Source organism: Schistocerca piceifrons, chromosome X (genome assembly GCF_021461385.2).
Source record: "Schistocerca piceifrons isolate TAMUIC-IGC-003096 chromosome X, iqSchPice1.1, whole genome shotgun sequence".
NCBI classification, from domain to species: domain Eukaryota; kingdom Metazoa; phylum Arthropoda; class Insecta; order Orthoptera; family Acrididae; genus Schistocerca; species Schistocerca piceifrons.
Window position 1 is genome coordinate 260,963,008 of NC_060149.1, and position 25,330 is coordinate 260,988,337.

Below are 25,330 nucleotides of genomic sequence, written 5' to 3' on the forward strand. Positions count from 1 at the left end.
GTCAAGTTGAGCCACAAACTCCTCTTCTCCGCAATTCTATTCAATACCTCCCCATTAGTTATGTGATCTACCCATCTAATCTTCAGCATTCTTCTGTAGCACCACATTTCGAAAGCTTCTATTCTCTTCTTGTCCAAACTATTTATCGTCCATGTTTCACTTCCATACATGGCTACACTCCATACAAATACTTTCAGAAACGACTTCCTGACACTTAAATCTATACTCGATGTTAACAAATTTCTCTTCTTCAGAAACGCTTTCCTTGCCATTGCCAGTCTACATTTTATACCCTCTCTACTTCGACCATCATCAGTTATTTTGCTCCCCAAATAGCAAAACTCCTTTACTACTTTAAGTGCCTCATTTCCTAATCTAATTCCCTCAGCATCACCCGACTTAATACGACTAGATTCCATTATCCTCATTTTGCTTTTGTTGATGTTCATCTTATATCCTCCTTTCAAGACACTGTCCATTCCGTCCAACTGCTCTTCCAAGTCCTTTGCTGTCTCTAACAGAATTACAATGTCATCGGCGAACCTCAAAGTTTTTATTTTTCCTCCATGGATTTTAATACCTACCCCGAATTTTCTTTTGCTTCCTTTACCGCTTGCTCAATATACAGATTGAATAACATCGGGGAGAGGTTACAACCCTGTCTCACTCCCTTCCCAACAACTGCTTCCCTTTCTTGCCCCTCGACTCTTATAACTGCCATCTGGTTTCTGTACAAACTGTAAATAGCCTTTCGCTCCCTATATTTTACCCCTACCACCTTTAGAATTTGAAAGAGAGTGTTCCAGTCAACACTGTCAAAAGCTTTCTCTAAGTCTACAAATGCTAGAAACGTAGGTTTGCCTTTCCTTAATCTTTCTTCTAAAAAAATCTTTCTTCTCTTAGCACTATGGGACTTAACTTCTGAGGTCATCAGTCCCCTAGAACTTAGAACTACTTAAACCTAACTAACCTATGGACATCACACACACCCATGCCCGAGGCAGGATTCGAACCTGCGCCGTAGCGGTCGCGCGGTTCCAGACTGTAGCGCCTAGAACCGCTCAGCCACCCCGCCCGGCGCCTTTCTTCTAACAAGGGAACCTCCCCATCGGACCCCCCTCAGATTTAGTTATAAGTTGGCACAGTGGATCGGCCTTGAAAAACTGAACACAGATCAATCGAGAAAACAGGAAGAAGTTCTGTGGAACTATGAAAAAAATAAGCAAAATATACAAACGGAGTAGTCCATGCGCAAGATAGGCAACATCAAGGATAGTGTGAGCTAAGGAGCGCTGTAGTCCGGTGGTTAGCGTGAGCAGCTCCGGGACGAGAGGTCCTTCGTTCAAGTATTCCCTCGAGTGAAAAGTTTACTTTCTTTATCTTCGCAAAGTTTCGATCTGTCCGTTCGTTCATTGACGTCTCTGTTCACTGTAATAAGTTTAGTGTCTTTGTTTTGCGACCGCACCGCAAAACCGTGCGATTAGTAGATGAAAGGACGTGCCTCTCCAATGGGAACCGAAAACATTTGAGGGAAGACTTGAACCAAGGACCTCTCGTTCCGCAGCTGCTCACGCTAACCGCGGTACCACGGCGCTCCTGAGCTCACACTATCCTTGATGTTGCCTATCTTGCGCATGGACTACTCAGTTTGTATATTTTGCTTATTTTTTTCATAGTTCCACACAACTTCTTCCTGTTTTCTCGATTGATCTGTGTTCAGTTTTTCAAGGCCTATCCACTGTGCCAACTTGTAACTAAATCTGAGGGGGGTGCGATAGGGAGGTTCCCTGGTAAGATAAGTCGTAAGGGCAGTATTGCCTCACGTGTTCCAACATTTCTACGGAATCCAAGCTGATCTTCCCCGAGGTCGGTTTCTACCAGTTCTTCTATTCGTCTGTAAAGAATTCGCGTTGCATTTTGCAGCTGTGACTTATTAAACTGATAGTTCGGTAACTTTCACATCTGTCAACACCTGCTTTCTTTGGGATTGGAATTATTATATTCTTCTTGAAGTCTGAGGGTATTTCGCCTGTCTCATACATCTTGCTCACCAGATAGAAGAGTTTTGTCAGGACTGGCTCTCCCAAGGTCGTCAGTAGTTCTAATGGAATGTTGTCTACTCCCGGGGCCTTGTTTCGACTCAGGTCTTTCAGTGCTCTGTCAAACTCTTCACGCAGTATCATATCTCCCATTTCATCTACATCTACATCCTCTTCCATTTCCATAATATTGTCCTCAAGTACATCGCCCTTGTATAGACCCTCTATATACTCCTTCCACCTTTCTGCTTTCCCTTCTTTGCTTAGAACTGGGTTTCCATTGGAGCTCTTGATATTCATACAAGTGGCTCTTTTCTCCAAAGGTCTCGTTAATTTTCCTGTAGGCAGTATCTGTCTTACCCCTAGTGAGATAAGCCTCTACATCCTTACATTTGTCCTCTAGCCATCCCTGCTTAGCCATTTTGCACTTCCTGTCAATCTCATTTTTGAGACGTTTGTATTCCTTTTTGCCTGCTTCATTTACTGCATTTTTATATTTTCTCCTTTCATCAATTAAATTCAATATTTCTTTTGTTACCCAAGGATTTCTACTAGCCCTCGTCTTTTTACCTACTTGATCCTCTGCTGCCTTCAGTACTTCATCCCTCAGAGCTACCCATTCTTCTTCTACTGTATTTCTTTCCCCCATTCCTGTCAATTGTTCCCTTATGTTCTCCATGAAACTCTGTACAACCTCTGGTTTAGTCATTTTATCCAGGTCCCATCTCTTTAAGTTCCCACCTTTTTGCAATTTCTTGAGTTTTAATCTACAGTTCATAACCAATAGACTGTGGTCAGAGTCCACATATGCCCCTGGAAATGTCTTACAATTTAAAACCTGGTACCTAAATCTCTCTCTTACCGTTATATAATCTATCTGATACCTTCCAGTATCTCCAGGATTCTTCCATGTATACAGCCTTCTTTTATGATTCTTGAACCAACTGTTAGCTATGATTAAGTTATACTCTGTGCAAAATTCTACCAGACGGCTTCCTCTTCCATTTCTTACCCCCATTCCATATTCACCTACTATGTTTCCTTCTCTTCCTTTTCCTACTCAAGAATTCCAGCCACCCATGACTATTAAATTTTCGTCTCCGTTCACTACCTGAATATTCTTTTATCTCATCATAAATTTCATCAATTCCTTTATCATCTGCAGAGCTAGTTGGCATATAAGATTGTACTACTGTAGTAGGCATGGGCTTCGTTTCTATCTTGGCCACAATAATGCGTTCACTATGCTGTTTGTAGTAGCTTACCCGCACTCCTATTTTTTAAATTCATTATTAAACCTGCTCCTGCATTACCCCTATTTGATTTTGCATTTATAACCCTGTATTCACCTGACCAGAAGTCTTGTTCCTCCTGCCACCGAACTTCACTAATTCCCACTATATCTAACTTTAACCTATCCATTTCCCTTTTTAAATTTTCTAACCTACCTGCCCGATTAAGGGATCTGACATTCCACGCTCCGATCCGTAGAACGCCAGTTTTCTTTCTCCTGATAACGACGTCCTCTTGAGTAGTCCCCTCCCGGAGATCCGAATGGGGGACTATTTTACCTCCGGAATATTTTACCCAAGAGGACGCCATCATCATTTAACCATACAGTAAAGCTGCATGCCCTCGGGAAAAATTACGGCTGTAGTTTCCTCTTGCTTTCAGCCGTTCGCAGTACCAGCCCAGCAAGGCCGTTTTGGTTAGTGTTACAAGGCCAGATCAGTCAATCATCCAGACTGTTGCCCCTGCAACTACTGGAAAGGTTGCTGCCCCTCTTCAGGAACCACACGTTTGTCTGGCCTCTAAACAGATACCCCTCCGTTGTGGTTGCACCTACGGCACGGCCATCTGTATCGTCGAGGCACGCAAGCCTCCCCACCAACGGCAAGGTCCATGGTTCATGGGAATGGGCAGTGTTTAGACAAGACAATCATAAAATCATTGCCTACCAACATTTCTTTTCCGATACCTGGCCATTCTCACGTCTTTCTGGAGCTACAAGCAGTCTGCTACATGTCTTGTTCTCTAACTGCTATTAGTGAGCAGATATCAGAGTACCAGACGCTTTGGTACGCAGATAAAGCCCTGATTTCGGCACAGTCCATATTCCCTGTGGGAGAAGATATATGACGCCACTAAGAGTGATTTTGGATGCTTAGGTGAAATCCAACAAATTCTTCCAGCGGGAGAAAATCGTTGATAAACTAAGAGGAAGTAAGAAGTTTGAATCAGCAGTGACAATTTTCATCCTTAGCAGAAGTACATATTGCTTCTGACCAATCACGCAAGAAAAGGAAAACTTGTGTCCTTAAAGGTACAGAAAAAGGGACATCAAGTAATTAAAAGTGGCTGCACAGATAAGAAGTGAAGGAGTAATATTATCATCCGTATGATACCGTTCGTTGATGTTCGGCTGAGTCCCCCGTAGCATCATTTTTCAACGGACTTAAATACTGTGATCGGGAAGCGGTCACTGTATCGAGATTGCAAGTGGCTAGCATTCTTTTTCTGACACATGTCCTATAGCCTTCCTATGGACTCCTTGCTTCTCCGAACCATGAGTCTTGCCGACCAACGATGGAATGGCTGGCTTCGGAGTCTGGAGCTGCACCTCACTCAGCAGCTCGATAAACATTACTTACGTATTAATAATTTGGAAATTTGTGGTAAGGACTATGGGACCAAACTGCAGAGGTCATAAGTCCCTAGGCTTACGCACTAATTTAACTAACTTAAACTAAATTACGCTAAGGACAACACACACATCCATGCCCGAGGGAGGTTCAAATGCCTCTGAGCACTATGGGACATACCTTCTGAAGTCATCAGTCCCATAGAACTTAGAACTACTTAAACCTAACTAACCTAAGGACATCACACACATCCATGACCGAGGCAGGATTCGAACCTGCGACCGTAGCGTTCGCGCGGTTCCAGACTGTAGCGCCTAGTACCGCTCGGCCACTCCGGCCAGCCCTGAGGGAGGACTCGAACCTCCGACGGGGGAAGCCGCGTGAACCGTGACGAGGCGCCTGAGACCGCACGGCTACCCTGCGAAGCTACCCCGCGCGGCTACGTATTAATAAAATTGCATTCAGGGCCCAGATGGAATAATTAATGTATAATTTACCTCTTACACAGGTCAAGAGGTCTGAGATGTACAGGGCAATTGTTCAATTTCCTTATTTCATGGAAATACAAATTAATTATTCATTTGCTTGTTTTAATATATGTGGTTCCGTATTAGACCCTTTTTCTTCACGTAATCGGTTCCCAACACTGTAAATTTGACCACTGTTACTTTAACTTCAGCTTCCTGGTGCCAATCACTCCTGAAAACGTACAGGAGGGTCATTAGCAATCTGACGCTCAACACGACGCTGAGCAAAATAATCACTACGCTCCTGCGAAATAGCATGGGTAGAGGTTATACTTTAGAATCTGACTTAACCATTAATTGGGTCGTTTTACCGACCGCCTGACTCAGAAGACATAGTTGCTGAACAGTTCGAAGAAAAATTGAGTCTCATTTCAAATAGGCACCCCACTCATACAATTATTGTCGGTGGTGACTTAAATCTACCCTCGATATTCTGGAAAAATTTTTCGTTTAAAGCCGGCGGCAGGCATAAAACGTCATCCGAAATTCTCCTGAATGCTTTCTCAGAAAATTATTTTGAACAATTAGTTCATGAGCCCACTCGAACCGTAAATGGTTGCGGAAGCATACTTGACCTCTTAGGAAGAAATAACTTTGGAAAAATAGTGAGTATCATGACGCAAACAGGGATTAGCGACCACAAGACAGTTGCTGCTAGGCTGAATACCGTAACACCTACAACCATCAAAAAGAAACGCAAAGCAAGAAATAACTTTGGAAAAATAGTGAGTATCATGACGAAAACAGGGATTAGCGACCACAAGACAGTTGCTTCTAGGCTGAATACCGTAACACCTACAACCATCAAAAAGAAACGCAAACATATCTATTTTTTAAAAAAAGCTGATAAAGATGCTCTTAACTGTTTTTTAAGAGACAGTCTTCACTCCTTCCGATCTGATCATGTGAGCGTAGAAAACCTGTGGAATGATTTCAAAGAGATAGTATGGACGGCAATTGAGAAATATATACCATATAAATTAGTAAGTGTTACTAATCCCCCATGGTACACAGCGGTAGAGAGACAGCTTGAAGGTGGTTCATTGAACCCTCTGCCAAGCATTTTATTGTGACTAGCAGAGTAATCACGTAGATGTAGATGAACATACAATGAAAGCAGCTATGAAAACAGGCATTTGACTATTCGCTCCTAGGACTTTGCCTCAAAGTTGGTCAGGGTAACGCTATGATACTCTGGGACATCCATCTTTCCCAGTCTTAAATAAAGAAAATAAAGTAGCTTTTTCCATGAGTTGGGAAAGTTTTCTATTTACCACATTAACCTCGGAGAGTTTAGGCGGATTTCTAGCTATGCAACGTGTTGTAATGGATTTTTTCATGGCGTGGTGTCATTTCACATGCTGCAGACAGTGTCAAATACAACTCACGCAGGGAGAAGATACATCTGTAAGACCCTCTACTGGTGCAGCTGATGTCCCACCCGCCATTCTCAACAGTTATTCATTGCCGATGGAAAGCCGGATCCTGACAGATGGTGTCATTGCTTTGAGCGATGTTCTCCGCCATGGCCTGCGCAAGGTCAAAGCCTCAATTGTCGGTAAAAATACTTCAATTTTTTTTATTCCAACATTAACAGGCATCTTCCACTTCTCCCTGAAATCATCCTAATAGGTGCCCATACATGATTTAGTTTAGTGTACTAGATGGCAGTTGTTCCGACCTCCGTTTGCTCTCCATAATAGTACCACGGCAGTTTGTGGCGAAATCTGTGCATTGTCACACAGTTATCCCTTATTGTAGAATGACTTTGGTCGTTCTAACAATGTGGTCTTCACAGCTGCCCAGAATCTGGCATAGCTACGTCAGCAACGTGGTGGTTAGTGCTGTTGATATGATCCACCCTTCCTGTATGCTCTCTAGGTACAAATGCAACCAACTTGATGTAAAGTGCCCAGTTTACCTTGCTGACCAACTATCTTGACGGCTTTCTTTCTGGAATTTCTCCTTCTAGCAGATGTATACAGATCAGGATGTAATCACTAGAGTAGTGAAGCTGATCATTTCCCAATGAGCAGTGTGTCTGAAGCTTAGAGGCTATATGCGTAATCCATAACAGAGAAAAATCCATAGAAATAGTTAAATGCTTTCTGTGCCTCAATAATCGCAAGGCATAGGTCACATGGGGACAGGTGACAGTTGAGCACCACTGCACATCACGTGCGTTGAACAAATTGACGCATGGTGCAGGGAATGGCAATTGAATCTCAATGTAGACAAGTGTAATGTGCTGCAAATACATAGAAAGAAAGATCGTTTATCATTTACCTGCAATATAACAAGTCAGCAACTGGAAGCAGTTATTTCCATAAATTATCTGGGAGTAGGCATTAGGAGTGATTTAAAATGGAATGACCATATAAAATTAATCGTCGGTAAAGCAGATGCCAGACTGAGATTCATTGGAAGAATCCCAAGGAAATGCAATCCGAAAACAAAGGAAGTAGGTTACAGTACAATTGTTCGCCAACTGCTTGAAAACTGCTCACCGGTGTGGGATCCGTACCAGATAGGGTTGACAGAAGAGATAGAGAAGATCCAACGGAGAGCAGCGCGCTTCGTTACAGGATCATTTAGTAATCGCGAAAGCGTTACGGAGACGATAGATAAACTCCAGTGGAAGTCTCTGCAAGAGAGACGCTCAGTAGCTCGGTACGGGCGTTTGTTGAAGTTTCGAGAACATACCTTCACAGAGGAGTCAAGCGGTATATTGCTCCCTCCCACGTACATCTCGCGAAGAGACCATGAGGATAAAATCAAAGAGATTAGAGCCTACACAGAGGCATACTGACAATCTTTCTTTCCACGAACAGTACGAGACTGGAATAGAAGGGAGAACCGATAGAGGTACTCAAAGTACCTTCCGCCACACACCGTCAGGTGGCTTGCGGAGTATGGATGTAGATGTAGATGTAGATGTAGATGTAGATGTAGAAATCCCCACAGGAACGGAACGGGCAGTGAGCTGCGTGGTAAGGTTGCGGAAATCTTCATTGTCCAGAGAATTATTAGTGGTCAGATAAGGGCAACTTGTTATTAATTTATTCGGAGTGTACCCTACTGTAGCAACTGCTTCGAAGTTGGTATCGAGTGGGAGAGATGAGTTGAGTTATTTGCTATTTGTGAAGATGGCAAGAGAGATGAAATAGTAAAGGCAGCAGAAGGTCAAATAGGTAAAAAGACAAGTCCTAGCAGAAATCTTTGGATAATACAAGGAATATTGAGTTTAACTGGCCAAAGGAGAAAGTATAAAATTGCACAGGACGAAGCAGGTGAAAAAGAAAGCAGACGTCTAAACAATGAAAGCGACAGAAAATGCCAAATGGCTAAGCAAGAGTGGAGGGGAAATGCGAGGCTGTAGATAGCACGATTAGGGGAAAGATAACTGCTGCCTCCAGAAAAATTAGAGAGACCTTTGGAGAAACAAGAAGCAGCTGTATGAATAGCAAGATCTCAGAGGCAAGCCTGTAGTATGCAGGCAAGGGGAAGCTGAAAGATGGAAGGAGTGTGCAGAAGGGCGATAGAAGGCAAATGAAACTGAAAGCAATATTATACAAAGCAAGCAGAAACAAAAAGAAGAAGAGCAGGAGATATAACACGAGAAAAGAATTTGACGGAGCACTGATTCACCCAAGTGGAATCAAGGTCCCTCAAATAGACGACATTCGCTCAAAGATCTTAATATCCTCGGGAGAGCCATCTATGGGAAAACTTTGTGTCATGGTGCACAAGATATATGAGGTATGCGAAATACCCCCAAGACTTCACGAAGAATGTAATAATTCCAATTCCAAAAGAATTTGGTATTGACGCGAGAATACTAACAGTCAGTTTACTAATTCATGATTATAAAATACTAACAAGAATTGTTTACAGAAGAATGGGAAAACAGGTAGAAGCCGACCTCGGGGAAGATCAGTTTGGATTTCGGAGAAAAGCAGGAACACACGAGGCAATACTGACGCTACGACTTATCTTAGAAGATTGATTGTAAAAAGATTTATATATTTATAGCATTTACAGACCTAGAAAAATCTTTTAACATTGTTGACTGAATTACACTCTTTGAATTTTTGAAGGGAGCAGGGATAAAATACAGAGTGTGAAAGGTTTTTTAGAATTTATACAGAAACTAGACACCAATTATAAGAATCGAAGGTCGTGTACTGAAGCACTTGTTCAGAAAGGAGTGAGACAAGATTTTAGCCAGCCCCAATGTCATTCAATCTGCACGTTGAGCAAACGTTAAAGGAAATCAAGGTGAAACTTGGAAAGTGAGTTAAAGCTTAGGGAGAAGAAATAAAAACTTTGAAGTTTGCTGATGACACTATATTTTTGTGAGAAACAACAAAGGACTTGGAAGAGCAGTTAATAGAATAGGTAGATGGACAGTATCTCGAAAAAAGATAAAATGAACTTCAACAAAAGTAAAACAAGGGTAACGGAATGAAGGCGAATTAAATCAGGCTATTTTGAGGGGATTACACTAGGAAATAGGACACTATAAGTGGTAGATGAATTTTCCTTTTTGGGTTGCAAAATAATTGATGATGGCCAAAATGGGATTGTAAAACGCAGACTGACAACGGCAAGAAAAGTAATTCTGAAGAGGAAGAATTTGTTAGCATCAAATATAAACTTGAGTGTTAGGAAGTATTTTCTGCAGGCATATGTCTGGAGTGTAGCTTAGTACAAAAGTGATGGACGATAAACAGTTCAGAGAAGAAGAGAACAGAAGCTTTTGAAATGTGATGCAGTAGAAGAATACTGAAGAAATTTATGGCATAACTTGACTAAAATAAGGGATCAATTGATAGGGCACGTCCTAAGGTATCAATGAAATGTCAGTTTTGTAACAGGTGACGTGGCGTGGGGGGGGGGGGGGCGGTGGAGGGAAACGTAAAATTGTAGAGGGAGACCTGCAGTACGCAGATAGGTTGTGGTAGTCATTCGGACATGAAGAAACTTGCACTGGATAGACTAGCGCAGAGAGCCTCAACAAACCGTTTTCAGACTTAAGACCACTACAACAAACATTTCAACATCACTTGCAACCCCTCTTCACTTATGTCTTTCTTTCTGTGGAAGCTATAAACCTTTAGAACAGGAGTGTCAGTCCACTGAAAATGGATCTCTTCCGATCAACGGCAAAGAGTCTTCCTTACCCTAGGGTCTTAATGCCTCCCCGTGTATGCTAAACCCGCTCACTGGCCCAGTCCATCATCTTCACCGCCTTCTCCTGCGCACCATCTGTCAAGTCCTTTATTAACTATGCAGAGGCAGGTTTGCAGCGCTTTTGAGTTTGATCTTCACTATATTTCCAGTTTAGTTTTTCTTTTTATCTCCAGCCAATTTCAGTATTTACATAGGTATCTTCCTCTGTGTATGCATTGCCGTGTTTTGAAGTCGATTTGAAATAAGCCACATTGTTGCATGGAGTAAGGATAAATCCCTTACACTTTAGGTCGTTGTTCGGTCTTCGACACTATTTTGGGGCAAAAAACGGCTTCTGACGATTTGCGACTGACCATCAGGTGGAAATGTTCTCCTGAGACGTAGACACGGAAGTTATTTGTAAGTTCAAAAATGGTTCAAGTGGCTCTGAGCACTATGGGACTTAACAGCTGAGGTCATCAGTCCCCTAGAACTTAGAACTACTTAAACCTAACTAACCTAAGAACATCACACACATCCATGCCCGAGGCAGGATTCGAACTTGCGACTGTAGCGGTCGCGCAGTTCCAGACTGAAGCGCCTAGAACCGCTCGGACACTCCGGCCGGCGATTTGTAAGTAATTTACTAAGCCTCATTCATTACTGTGGACACACATGCAATTGTTTTCGTCAGTTCTTATGTTCTATTAACTTTACTTTGTGGTAAGATCTTATGGGACCAAACTCCTGAGGTCATCGGTGCCTAACCTTACACACTACTTAATCTAACTTACACTAAGGACAGCACACACATCCATGCCCGAGGGAGGACTCGAACCTCCGACAAAGTTTACGTTCAACAGTGGCGTCTATTCTACACATGTGATGCATCAGACGATAGGACTGAATATCAAGCATAGAGCCGACCTTATCTTTCTTTAGCATAATGAGCACTGTATCTCATTCTGAAGATCAAAAGTATAGAACGTCTTTGCGCCTAAACCTATTAAGCAGATACATTATCTTCGAAGCATTTGGAATAAATTTCGCGAGGTAGTGACCTTGTCCAGGAAAATCTGAAAAAGGCCATTACTGGATGTTGGTAATGCGTGTGTGACTAGAAAATATTGCCGAACTGGAGATATTCCATATGAACTAAGACTGTGCCCTCAGTATTCTATTTGTTCTTCTAAAAACTAAATTTATTGAAATGACATATACGTCTGGCCGCATTTAATCTGACAAAAACTGTTCCCACGTTAACCAAATGATCCTGTTGATTACGCATGTCATCGAAGTAGTTAGAGCAAAGAGATATGCCGTGAGTTAACTGTTCCAAAAATTTCTGAAATTTGATGGACGCAAATATGATCTCTGCTACCTCTTTTAGATATGAGTCACAGTCATAAGCAGAGGGCGCCACACGGCAAGGCCAGCCCAAGAGAGGCGCAACATAATTATTGTCAGAGACTAGAGAAGGCGTACACAACACGGACAGTGTTATGCTTCCACGAAACGTGACACAAATAGTTTCCAGGTAGACATCATCTACCAAACTCAGAGGTAAGCAGATGCGCAGCTTCACTCAGTCAGTTAGTTCGACTGTACCAACACTGAGCATCGTGATTCCATCAGGATGTGTCTGAAGATGCCGCCCAGAAGAGCCCAACTGGACATTCTACTAAATGATGACGATCGAATTATGTCACTTTTTGTTTCGCACATAATGTACGAGCCGCACTAGATATCCCATTGAGCATCTCAACAGCAGTAGCAGTAGGGCTTGGAGAAACAAATGAGTTACGAACTGACGTGTTATTCACGATACCGTCGCTAGGAGACTAGTATTTACAATATGTCCAACAATGGACGATTAACAACGCTGTAGCTATCAGCAGCTGTGTCACTTTTTCATGAAACGAAAAGTCCTGTTGCGACTCACAGGCGATTCAGACAGTATAACACATAGTGGGCCCCTTGCAAGAGAACCATCCACAGACCGTATGATCAGTTTGCACGGGAAGGATCAATATTGGAACCGAAGCGACCTCGGTCGAAGCCTCTTTGTTCGCTGGAGAATCCTAAAGCGGTACGAGTTGTTCCACACAGAAGCCCCGGCAAATCGCGCAGAAAGACTGTAGTGCAGCTGGGCATATCCAGACGCTCCACTCAACGGATTCTTAAAAGTACCTCTGGATGTACCAGTACAAAAGATCTCTGCTCGGTAACTCATTGTAAAACAGAAGCGGCAGAGACTTAGGTTTCCCACTAGGCGGAGGATAGGGAATACACACTCAACAACGTTTGGCTTTCCGACGAGGCGCATTTTCATTAGGACGTTGTGGTTAACAAACAAAATGTACGTTTTTGGCTGCTGAAAATCCGAAAGTGCTTCACGAACAATATCATGCTCCGAGGATTACAGTCTGGGTCGTAATTCCCAGTCACGGACATACTGGACTTTTTTTCTTTGAAGGAACCGTAAACAGTGCGCGTTATTTGGGGATGCTTCTCAGAAACTTTGTTCCACAGCTTCTTGCTACTGCGTTACCTTTCAAGACGCAGTGGCTCATGCAAGATCGATCAGTCAATTACTGCAAACACTGTGTTGGATTTCTCACAGGAGTTTTTCGACATGCGGATCATTTCACTCCTATTTCCAGGTCATTTCAATGACGGACAATTTTGGTCCCCCAATAGTCCAGGCCTCAACCCATGTGACCTCTCCATTTGGGGTACCTAAAGGAAACCTCCACATGATTTAAGGAAGCTCAGACGCCTTATTCTTCAAGCTTGCGGTGAAATCGCGGAAGACATGTGCCGTATGGTTATCGCTAACATCAACGTTCGTGTGAAGGAAGTTAGGAATCAAAAAATGGTTCAAATGGCTCTGAGCACTAAGAGATTTAACATCTGAGGTCATCAGTCCCATAGAACTTAGAACTACTTAAACATGACTAACCTAAGGACAGCATACATATCCATGCTCAAGACAGGATTCGAACCTGCGACCATAGCGGTCGCGCAGTTCCAGACTGAAGCGCCTAGAACCGCTCGACCACGCCGGCCGACGTAGGAATCAAAGTAGCAGACATACTGAGAACGTGCTGATTTAGAACAGTTCTCCACACAGCGAATTCCATGGTAGTTTCTTTGAGTTTATCTTGACGGTAAAGTGTTTATTCAAAAACAAGATGATGACACATTTCGTGAACTTTGAACTACACTACCACTCACCATCTTCACAGATATATTACGTAATTTATAATTTTTCTTAATAAATTATTGTAAATTTTTGCTAAGCTGAATTGCCATAATTTTTGCCGTACTTTGCTTAAACCTATTCGGTCCCGCATGAGGTTGTATGGTTACTGCGTGCAAGAAAGCCACCTCGTAACAGCAACTACTTTCGGCCACGTCTATGCATGAAGTCAAGAGGATTTGGCGAATACAGTAGTCTTAAAAGATAGTCTGTAATTGACGAAATATATGAAAAACTAAGTAATGCAATAAAACATGTTAAGGGGGCTGAAAATCTGATAATCATGTGGGACTGGAATGCAAGTTTGGGTGAAGACTCGGAAGAGGGAATTGTCGGCAACTATGAACTTGGGAGAAAAATGAATGAGAAGCTTGACGAACTGAGTTCTGCTCGAGGCACCAATTAGTTGTTGCAAACACGCTTTTCCAGCACCTCAAGCGAAGAAGATGCATCTGGAACGGCACAGAAGACATAAGGAGACAGCAGGTCGACTACGTTTTAGAGAAATCACCTTTTAGAAACCAAGTAAAACAGCAGGAGGCCGGCTGGTGTGACCGAGCGGTTCTAGGCGCTTCAGTCTGGAACCGGGTGACCGCTACGGTCGCAGATTCGAATCCTGCCTCGGGCATGGATGTGTCTGATGTCCTTAGGTTAGTTAGGTTAAGTAGTTCGAAGTTCTAGGGGACTGATGATCTCAGATGTTAAGTCCCATAGTGCTCAGAGCCATTTGAACCATAGCTGGAGCTATACATCTGCCGACATAGACAGTGACCACGACCCAATCCTGATTCAAGTTTATTCAGAAACGTTTATTCAGATTCAAACGTCTGAAGAAAATGACAGTAAAACAGAAGTGGGAAATAAGAAAGAAACTGAAACTAAGGGAATGGCCACGCAGGAACAGATAACCAAGGTAAAAATTACCAATTTGACGGAGTAAAATAAGACTAGGTACAAATTAAATCTGGTATATATGTAAGGCAGCAGAAAAGATAGTTGGGAAAACTAAACCTAAAAACGAAAGGAAATAGATTTCAGCAGATTTTATTCAGCTTATCGAAAACAGAAGGCTAGGCAAAATGCAACTGACGAGCACGGAAATGCTCAATGCAGAAGGCTAATGAATTTAATCAACAGAGAAGCCAAGAAAGCAAAAAAAGTTTTCTTGAGGAAATGTGCAGAGATATGCAAGAAAATACGAAAAATGGAAGAACTGATATAGCCTACAGAACAGCAAATGCGTTTTTTAACTAACGCAAAACAACACTCTCTGGTACAGTAGAAGACAAAGAGGAAAACATGCTATCTGGTGAAGACATAGTGAAGAGATGGAAAGAATAAGTTGACAAATTGTGACGGTACACCTTTATCGGAGAATGTATTAGGTAAAGATGAGGAAGCAGGCGATTTCGGCAGGCGATTTCGGCAGGACGGACGTATATAATGAGTAAAGGATCGGCCCTAGTACCGACCCTTGCAGAACGCTGGCTGCTAGGGGCCGGATTGTCGAGTGTGAGTCACCCACGCCTCCCTCGAAGGTAGGAGCTAATAAGATGGACAACTGGTTTCGGAAAGCCTAGGGCGCGCAGTTTTCATAGGAGCTTTCGAGACATCCAGGAGGATCCAGAATGAGATTTTCACTCTGCAGCGGAGTGTGCGCTGATATGAAACATCCTGGCAGATTAAAACTGTGTGCCAGACGGTGACTCGAACTCGGGACCTTTGCCATTTGCGGGCTAGTGCTCTACCAGCTGAGCTACCCAAGCACGACTCACGCTCCGTCCTCACCGCGTTAATTCCGCCAGTACCTCGTCTCTTACCTTCCGAACTTCACAGAAGCTCTCCTGCGAACCTTGCATAACCAGCACTCCTGGAAGAAAGGATATTGCGGAGACATGGCCTAGCCACAGCCTGGGGGATGTTTCCAGGATGAGATTTTCACTCTGCAGCGAAGTGTGCGCTGATATGAAACTTCCTGCCAGATTAAAACTGTGTGCCGGACCGAGACTCTAACTCGGGACCTTTGCCATTTGCGGGCAAGTTCTCTACCAACTGAGCTACCCAAGCACGACTCACACCCCGTCCTCATAGCGATAATTCCGCCAGTACCTCGTCTCCTATCTTCCAAACCTCACAGAAGCTGTCCTGTGTGGTTTGGACGGTAGGAGACGAGGTACTGGCGGAATTACCGTTGTGAGGAGGGGGCGTGAGTCATGCTTGGGTGCAAATGGCTCAAATGGCTCTGAGCACTATGGGACTTAACTGCTGAGGTCATCAGTCCCCTAGAACTTAGAACTACTTAAACCTAACTAAACTAAGGACATCACACACATCCATGCCTCAGGCAGGATTCGAAACTGCGACCGTTGCGGTCGCGCGATTCCAGACTGTAGAGCCTAGAACCGATTGGCCACTCCGGCCGGTCATGCTTGGGTAGCTCAGTTGTTAGAGCACTTGCCCGCGAAAGGCAAAGTTCCCGAGTTCGTGTCTCGGTGCGGCACACAGTTTTAATCTGCCAGGAAGTTTCATCCAGGAAGATGGCGCCGCTGTACTCCCTGTTGTTGGAGGTCGTTGTTATATCTTCATCAACTTGTACAAGCTGTTGAGTGGTAGAGTGGCCACTTTTGAAGCCGAATTGTTCCGGTGGAAGGAGCTGGAGACGGTCAATAGTCGTCCGCAGGCGAGGCAGGAGGATCCTCTCGAAAAGTTTGCTTAGTTGCGGAAGCAGGCTGATAGGTCGGTGGTGTTGGGGGTTTTTCCGATTTTTCCCCGGTTTCCGTATAGCCACAAAACAGTATGCTTCCAGGCGTCAGGATATTTCTTGTGATGAAGGATGGAGGTGAAGATATGGGCGAGACGAACAAATACGTCGTGCGGACGTTGCCTCCGCGCCTTTCTCGGTATGTCGTCCGCTGGTGCTTTGTTGCTGCGCACACGTAGCAGGACACCAAAATGGTTCAAATAGCTCTGAGCACTATGGGACTTAACATCTGTGGTCATCAGTCCCCTAGAACTTAGAACTACTTAAACCTAACTAACCTAAAGACATCACACACATCCATGCCCGAGGCAGGATTCGAACCTGCGACCGTAGCGGTCACGCGGTTCCAGACTAAAGCGCCTAGAACCGCACGGCCACACCGGCCGGCTAGCAGGACACCTCTTGAGGGGAGATGGGCGGGAGTCCGTCAGCTTCGTCGTCGTTGGCGTCATCAGCCAGATAAGCCGTAATGTCCTCTTCGACTTCGTGCGTGTGTTGCACGTCGGCTCGTCGACGGGGACGAAGGTAGTTTGGAAGATGTCGGCGAGGTAGTTGGCCTTGGCAGTAGGAGTGTATGCCACACCAGTCGTTGTGTCCAGTGGTGGTGTTGTTCGGCGCCTCTTCGTGAAGAACCTGGCAGTATCCCACGCTTCGGGTTTGGGAGTGAAGGCTGAGAGTTTTTCGTTGCCGCTTTGATATCACGCCGTAACTGGTTGATGTGCCGATTGAGGAGTCGGTCTCACGTGATATGCCATTCGTTCGAAAGCATGTTGCTGACTTTGATAAGGTGAAGGATGTCTTGTGACAACCCCGGTCGGCTGACCTCTTGACCGTGGAGTCGATGCTGTCAGCGCTGCAGTAACAGTAGCGTTGAATGTTGCAATTGCTGCGTCAGCGTTGTAGATTTCGGAGTCGAGGTCCGGTGCTAACGACAGAGTGATGTTCCCTCTGTAGGTGGCCCAGTCAGTGCGACCGATGTTGAGTCTTCGAGGCTGAGGGGTGTATTCGACGTCGAGGTTAAAAATAACCGGTAGAAGGTTGGAACTGAGTTCGTGCAGCTGTGAGGAATTGATCAAGTCCTTTCGTAATCGCGATGTCCAGAATGTCCGGAGTGCCACGCGATGTGAGAGCGCTAAACAGACTGACTAAAAGCCTTAACTTGTCAGTACCTCTCCCCTGACGCGCGAAATCCACCGTTTCCCTTCGGCACACTCTGCTAGATTAACACTTCAGAAAGACAGGCTATGATGGGGCAAGATTTTACCAAGTCTTTTACCTACTTGTAGAAGAGTAGGAGAGAAGCACTACTAGATTGCAACTTTGAATCTGTTCGCGAGGTGCACTCAAGTGGTTCATTTGATACGAGAGTGGCTCGAAGAAGGCAAAGTCCAGGTTCGAAACCCAGTCATATCTAAACTGGTGGTATCTATTGAATTACAGAATGTAACAGATGGAGTATATTAGTAGATACTTACAGTGGAAACTCTAAGTCTAAGGATTGAAAATTTGCCTCCTACACGGCAAAGTGTCTACAGATAAGATGCAAACAGAGGTAACACCACATTGTGGACCGAGCGAGGTGGCGCAGTGGTTAGACACTGAACTCGCATTCGGGAGGACGACAGTTCAATCCCGCGTCCGGCCATCCTGATTTAGGTTTTCCATGATTTCCCTAAATCGCTCCAGGCAAATGCCGGGATGGTTCCTTTCAAATGGCACGGCCGACTTCCTTCCCTGTCCTTCCCTAATCCGGTGTGACCGATGACCTCGCTGTCTGGTCTCCTTCCCCAAAACAACCAACCAACCACATTGTGTAAAATGTAATAATGCAGAAATGTAGCTTTATCACAGCACACTTTGGGAACTAGGGAGTGAGAGTACTACAAAAAAGTACACAAACATATTTAATAAAATTTATATACTCCATCAGGAAGCTTCATTACAGCAGGCGCCCTGCTGCAGCAGGAAACAGTTATTTTGGAAACTATTTCTACGCTGTGAATAAGCCATTCTCCACCACAGACTTTTACCCTCGAGTTCATCAAGGGATGCTGGAGAATGTCTCGCGATTGGCTGGGTAAAAAACTGACAGATTGAAACTTTGATTAGAAATAAAGCGTGTCCGATTGTTTCAGCTGGATGCAAATTTGCCAGAGAAAGGCTTTTCCCTCTCTCAGTTGGCCACACCACTTAATCACTTATTCAGAAGAAACGAGGAGATCTTGGCGTCTCTTTAACTTTAGACAGTGTACAGTTAAAAGTAATCGGTAATGCAACTGCTCACAAAGACGATTTCTGACTGTTTTCATTGTTCTTAGTTCTTTGTACGAGCGTAAAGTTTGTTGTTTTTGCGTTTTTTTTCTACTTCAGCTAAATATGAAAAACTTTCTCGTTAATACCGCTGCAGGGCGAGGTCGTTACCACAGGTTGTGCAAAGGTCTGACGTTTTAAGGTAATTGCGCTTATGCAAGAAACCGTGACGAACAGAGCGTTCGTAAATTATTCAGTATTCGGAGATGTACTTTTGCTCTTTAACGTAATATGGCCTGCAATGAACTTTAGTGCCAACTTAAATTTTATTGGGTTTGTTTCTAAATAACTTTTCTGCTACCAGTCAAGATTTTCTTTCTTTCATATTTTACACAGCCCCGTTTCGGGAAGTGATTCCCATTTTCAAGTGTGTATTCTCTTTGTGCTATGTCATTTTTACTTATTGTTGTTGATGTGTGAGACTCTGCTTCGTTTAGTTGACTTTACTGCACTATATAAAAAAACTCGCAATTTTTTAGTTAGTTATCGGTTTTTATATCTAGTTAGTGGCGAAATTTGGAAGAACTTGTACTTAGAGTTATCTTATGGTCTATTTCTGCAGAGTCTTTTCAGTGCACAGTATACACTGAGAATAACTTTTATAAACAAACAGTTACAAAGTTGTTTTTAGATGTAGTTGACAGATATAATGTTACAGATCTTCCACAAAGTATGATATGCTTTTGTACAGAACGTATTTATCTTAGTAATATAGAATATAATTTGCTTACATGTATTTTACAATGCTACTTATTTCTATGTGTTACTATTTGATTTAAGTATATGGCCAAAGCATCTCAAGAAATTCACCGATCCACTTTCAATTTTTTCATGTAACAATTTGTCTTCATATTCTCTGTAATGTGAATACATTTACAGTTCTTCTAACAAATTCATTTTATGTCCTTTGGTTAGTCGGTGGAGTATTTCGATATTTTGCTCTACTTTTCTAAATTGATGTCCTGTATTATATATGTGTGTAGCTACTGCATATGTGTGTCTATTGTTTGTGTAGGCGTTAATGTGCTCTGTGTACCAGGTGTTGAAATTTCGGTCTGTTTGTCCTGGTTAGAATATGGAGCATTCCTGGCATGTTACTTTGAATATTCCAGAGACTCAGTATGGGTCATGACTACACTTTATATTATGTATCAGTTATGTTGTAATTTATTTGACGTAGAAAACCCAACTTTTACTTTGTGATTTTTGAATATATGTGCAGTCTTCTGTGATATACTGCCAATGTAAGGAATGCAAGATGTACATTTTCTTACGTCTTTTTCAACTGCGGTGCACTTTGTGTTTGGGTCTTTCTTCACTGTGTCTAGGACTGTGTCAACCATGGAAACACTATAATCATTAGCAACTGCAATCTGTTTCACTATATTCGACCTGTATGCTGGCTGCTTGTGGATGTCCTGGAGACATGAGATTGCAGTGATTGTGGTGTCGGTCATTGTGTTTTTCCTGTAAATTTTGAATCTGCATGTGGTGAGGTTTCTTGTAATATTTTGGTCCAGGTAATTGAAACGTTTGTTTTGTTCGTGTTCCATGTAAATGTAATTTTCTCATGGAGATTATTGAAGCAATTTATAATATCTGTTATGTCTTTGGTTCAAATGGCTCTGAGCACTATGGGACTCAACTTCTGAGGTCATCAGTCCCATAGAACTTAGAACTAATTAAACCTAACTAACCTAAGGACATCACACACAGCTGCGCGGGATTTACCGAGCGGTCTTAGGTGCTACAGTCATGGACTGTGCGGCTGGTCCCGGCGGAGGTTCGAGTCCTCCCTCGGGCATGGGTGTGTGTGTTTGCCCTTAGGATAATTTAGGTTAAGTAGTGAGTAAGCTTATGGATTGGTGACCTTAGCAGTTAAGTCCCATAAGATTTCACACATACACACACACACACACACACACACACACACACACATCACACACATCCATGCCCGAGGCAGGATTCGAACCTGCGACCGTAGCGGTCGCGCTGTTCCAGACTGTAGCGCCTAGAACCGCTCGGCCACCCTAGCCGGCTATGTCTTTGGCATCGCCATTCACTAACAGTAGTGTGTCAACTACATACCTCATACAAAATTCAGTTTCCTTCTGGCAGGATTCTTGGCTGCTAAATAACTTTTATTCCAAGTGGTTTATGTATATGTTAGCTATGGTACATAATGTATATGATCCCATTGCTAAACGCGTCGTGTAAAATATAAATAAAAGGACCTCGTGACTGGTAGCAGAAAAGTCATTTATGAACAAACCCATTGTTTTCACAGTCGCAGCCTTTCAAAAAACCATTTTTAATGGACAAAATCAGATTAAAATTCTATACTACACTGAAACTCTAGCCAGGATCTGAGTCTTTTGAGAGCAGTTCGAGAGTTTGTTGCCGCAAAAATAAAAGTAAAATAACGCGAATTTCACCATGTTCAACTATTTTTATCAGATGCATGGTTTTTTTTGGCAACACACACAAACTTTGGAAGTCAACGTTCCCCCTTTTTGGTAACAGCTGCTCTTCATGAGTTAATTTGTTAGTATTGAAACACATTCAGTTACAAATAACGCCACTTCGAATGCACCTGTATATACGCTGTACGGGATATAATCAGCTGAACAAATTTTCCAATTCGTGATGATTCAACATGAACGTGTATAGACTACACACTGCTATTCAGCAATGGAAGTCTCGCTAACCTTGAAGGGCACGCCACTACACCCAAGGAGCTCGTTCATGAACTGTTGCGTAAACCTATCTTCCTACGTCAAAGAGTTGAGAGCACGTGGGTAAATTAGAGCCGGTATCTGGATGGGGAGCCAGAGGAAGAGGGGGAAAACGGGAATCCCGAAAAGCCACTCTGTGCGGTCGGCAGCAGTGACCTCTGCTGTACATGACGCGGAGGGCTTCTACACCTGCCACAGACCTGCGTGGTGAACGGGGAGGTACAGCCAACAGAGCGCAATGCCGCGAGGTACGTCCACACCTAGAAAGCTAGTAAGTACTTGCGCGCGAAAGACGACATTAACTATTATCGCAAAGCTACCATTTCTATTTCTATCTACTGATATAGATCTGTCGATAGGCTTTTACTGTTTGTTCTGACATTAATATTAAGATTTACGAAAAACATTGCACTTTTTGTTTTTATACGTGCACATTTTTCTAGTCCTTGTTCTTACATTTTACTCTATTTACAAGTATGCGCTAGGTTTCAGTTTGCATATAGATAGCTACAGTATGTAATCTGCAAAATAATGCCGGCCGCGGTGGCTGTGTGGTTCTAGGCGCTCCAGTCCGGAGCCGCGCTGCTGCTACGGTCGCAGGTTCGAATCCTGCTTCGGGCATGGGTGTATGTGATGTCCTTAGGTTAGTTAGGTTTAAGTAGTTGTAAGTTCTAGGGGACTGATGACCACAGCAGTTGAGTCCCATAGTGCTCAGAGCCATTTGAACCATTTTTGCAAAATAATACTGAATTCTATGAAACTCGCTCGAGAGTTTTAAATAGGTGCTTTTTCAACTAAAATTGTGTTTTTCAATTTCTTCATTACGAATATGGGAACGTCGCTATGACTTGACTTTTGCTCTTCATCCTTAGTGTTTTTCGAATGTTGGTTGTGATAGATAATGCACGTTTTCCTATCCATTGAAAATCCAACTTCGACATTTTAAAATTTTATTAATTTATAATTAATTACTTTATTTTTTTGAGCAGAGAACCGTTCAGAATTCAGCCTAACGATTTAATAACGGTTCAGATATCCGCACAACGAAAATTTGCATGATTTCATTACACTTCTGGCACATTCAGACAGAGACGTCTATTGTAGGTATTATTAGAGTCACCATTTCGCTACAATAAAAGCGCTTAAAAGGAAATAACACTCGTCGCTAGGGATAACCTGAAGAGTCAGGAAGCTGCAGAACAACCTGTTAAGAAAAATGTGATAAATAATTACAGAAACATTTCTGGAGAAAAGTCGCGAAGTACTATTCCGTTTCAAATGACGATGACCATGACTCAACCGAATCATGCTGCAACCTTTTCTGCAATATGTAAACCATGCTCCAGAAGCGAAGAAAGAAAGTAGTTTGGTATTTTGTTAGCTCATTCCAGTTGCCTTGATACCACGTTCATGGGCCACTGCATCAAGTTCTGCATGGGGGTGCACGTCACCGACTGCGACTCTATTTTCAGTGTCCTGTCCCCCTCCCATGCCCCTACCACCTTCTGCACTCTCAATTACTGCTACAGCCCCACTATTTTTCTGTCATTCTTCCACCTCCCCATTGTTATCTTCACGTTTTCCCTATCCTCAGTTTTCTCGTTCTGGAGGCTCGTATTAGTAGTCTAGAGATGTACACTCCTGGAAATGGAAAAAAGAACGCATTGACACCGGTGTGTCAGACCCACCATACTTGCTCCGGACACTGCGAGAGGGCTGTACAAGCAATGATCACACGCACGGCACAGCGGACACACCAGGAACCGCGGTGTTGGCCGTCGAATGGCGCTAGCTGGGCAGCATTTGTGCACCGCCGCCGTCAGTGTCAGCCAGTTTGCCGTGGCATACGGAGCTCCATCGCAGTCTTTAACACTGGTAGCATGCCGCGACAGCGTGGACGTGAACCGTACGTGCAGTTGACGGACTTTGAGCGAGGGCGTATAGTGGGCATGCGGGAGGCCGGGTGGACGTACCACCGAATTGCTCAACACGTGGGGCGTGAGGTCTCCACAGTACATCGATGTTGTCGCCAGTGGTCGGCGGAAGGTGCACGTGCCCGTCGATCTGGGACCGGACCGCAGCGACGCACGGATGCACGCCAAGACCGTAGGATCCTACGCAGTGCCGTAGGGGACCGCACCGCCACTTCCCAGCAAATTAGGGACACTGTTGCTCCTGGGGTATCGGCGAGGACCATTCGCAACCGTCTCCATGAAGCTGGGCTACGGTCCCGCACACCGTTAGGCCGTCTTCCGCTCACGCCCCAACATCGTGCAGCCCGCCTCCAGTGGTGTCGCGACAGGCGTGAATGGAGGGACGAATGGAGACGTGTCGTCTTCAGCGATGAGAGTCGCTTCTGCCTTGGTGCCAATGATGGTCGTATGCGTGTTTGGCGCCGTGCAGGTGAGCGCCACAATCAGGACTGCATACGACCGAGGCACACAGGACCAACACCCGGCATCATGGTGTGGGGAGCGATCTCCTACACTGGCCGTACACCACTGGTGATCGTCGAGGGGACACTGAATAGTGCACGGTACATCCAAACCGTCATCGAACCCATCGTTCTACCATTCCTAGACCGGCAAGGGAACTTGCTGTTCCAACAGGACAATGCACGTCCGCATGTATCCCGTGCCACCCAACGTGCTCTAGAAGGTGTAAGTCAACTACCCTGGCCAGCAAGATCTCCGGATCTGTCCCCCACTGAGCATGTTTGGGACTGGATGAAGCGTCGTCTCACGCGGTCTGCACGTCCAGCACGAACGCTGGTCCAACTGAGGCGCCAGGTGGAAATGGCATGGCAAGCCGTTCCACAGGACTAAATCCAGCATCTCTACGATCGTCTCCATGGGAGAATAGCAGCCTGCATTGCTGCGAAAGGTGGATATACACTGTACTAGTGCCGACATTGTGCATGCTCTGTTGCCTGTGTCTATGTGCCTGTGGTTCTGTCAGTGTGATCATGTGACGTATCTGACCCCAGGAATGTGTCAATAAAGTTTCCCCTTCCTGGGACAATGAATTCACGGTGTTCTTATTTCAATTTCCAGGAGTGTATTTCCACTCACGTTCCCCTACCGCAATCTGCCAGCAGCAGAGCTTCCTTTATCGCAAGTTGAATCAACAATAGTGGACCATTAGACATATGAATAGCAGATTTAACAGTAAAAATAGGGTCTATAGTTCAGTTGAAGGAGCAAGAGAATATATTAAAAATTTAATTCCACAAAATGTTAAGCAATTAGATGTAGCACCAATATCCTTCACTGAAATTAATAGTCTAAGCCAAATAGACGATTCATCACGAAAGAATTATTCGAATGAGATAGAAAGCGGTAGATGTTATGAAGATGAACAGACAAACAAATGCTTACAATTTTAGAAAAATGAGACGATTAATTTAAGAGAAAGAGCTTCACAAATTGTGCAAGTCAATAACGCTTTGGTCCACCTCTGACGCTTGTGCAAGCAGTTATTCGGCTTCCAAGAATTGAGGGAGTTGTTGGATATCCTCCTGAGGGATATCGTGCTAAATTCTGCCCAAGTGGCGGGCTACATCGGCAAAATTCCGAGATGGTTGGAGGACCCTGCCCATAATACTCCAAATGTTCTCAATTGGGGTGAGATCCAGCGACCTTGCTGGCCAAGGCAAGGTTTGGCAAGCACGAACACAAGCAGTAGTAACTCTCGCCGCGTGCGAGCTGGCATTATCCTACTATGAAGGGCGGCAGAACGGGGCGTAGTCATTCGTTGACGTACCGCAGTGCTGTGAGGGTGCTGCGGATGACAACCAAAGGGGCCCTGCTATCAAATGGAACGGCACCCCAGACCATTCCTCCTGACTGTCGGGTCGTCGGTTGGCGAAGGACAGTCAGGTTG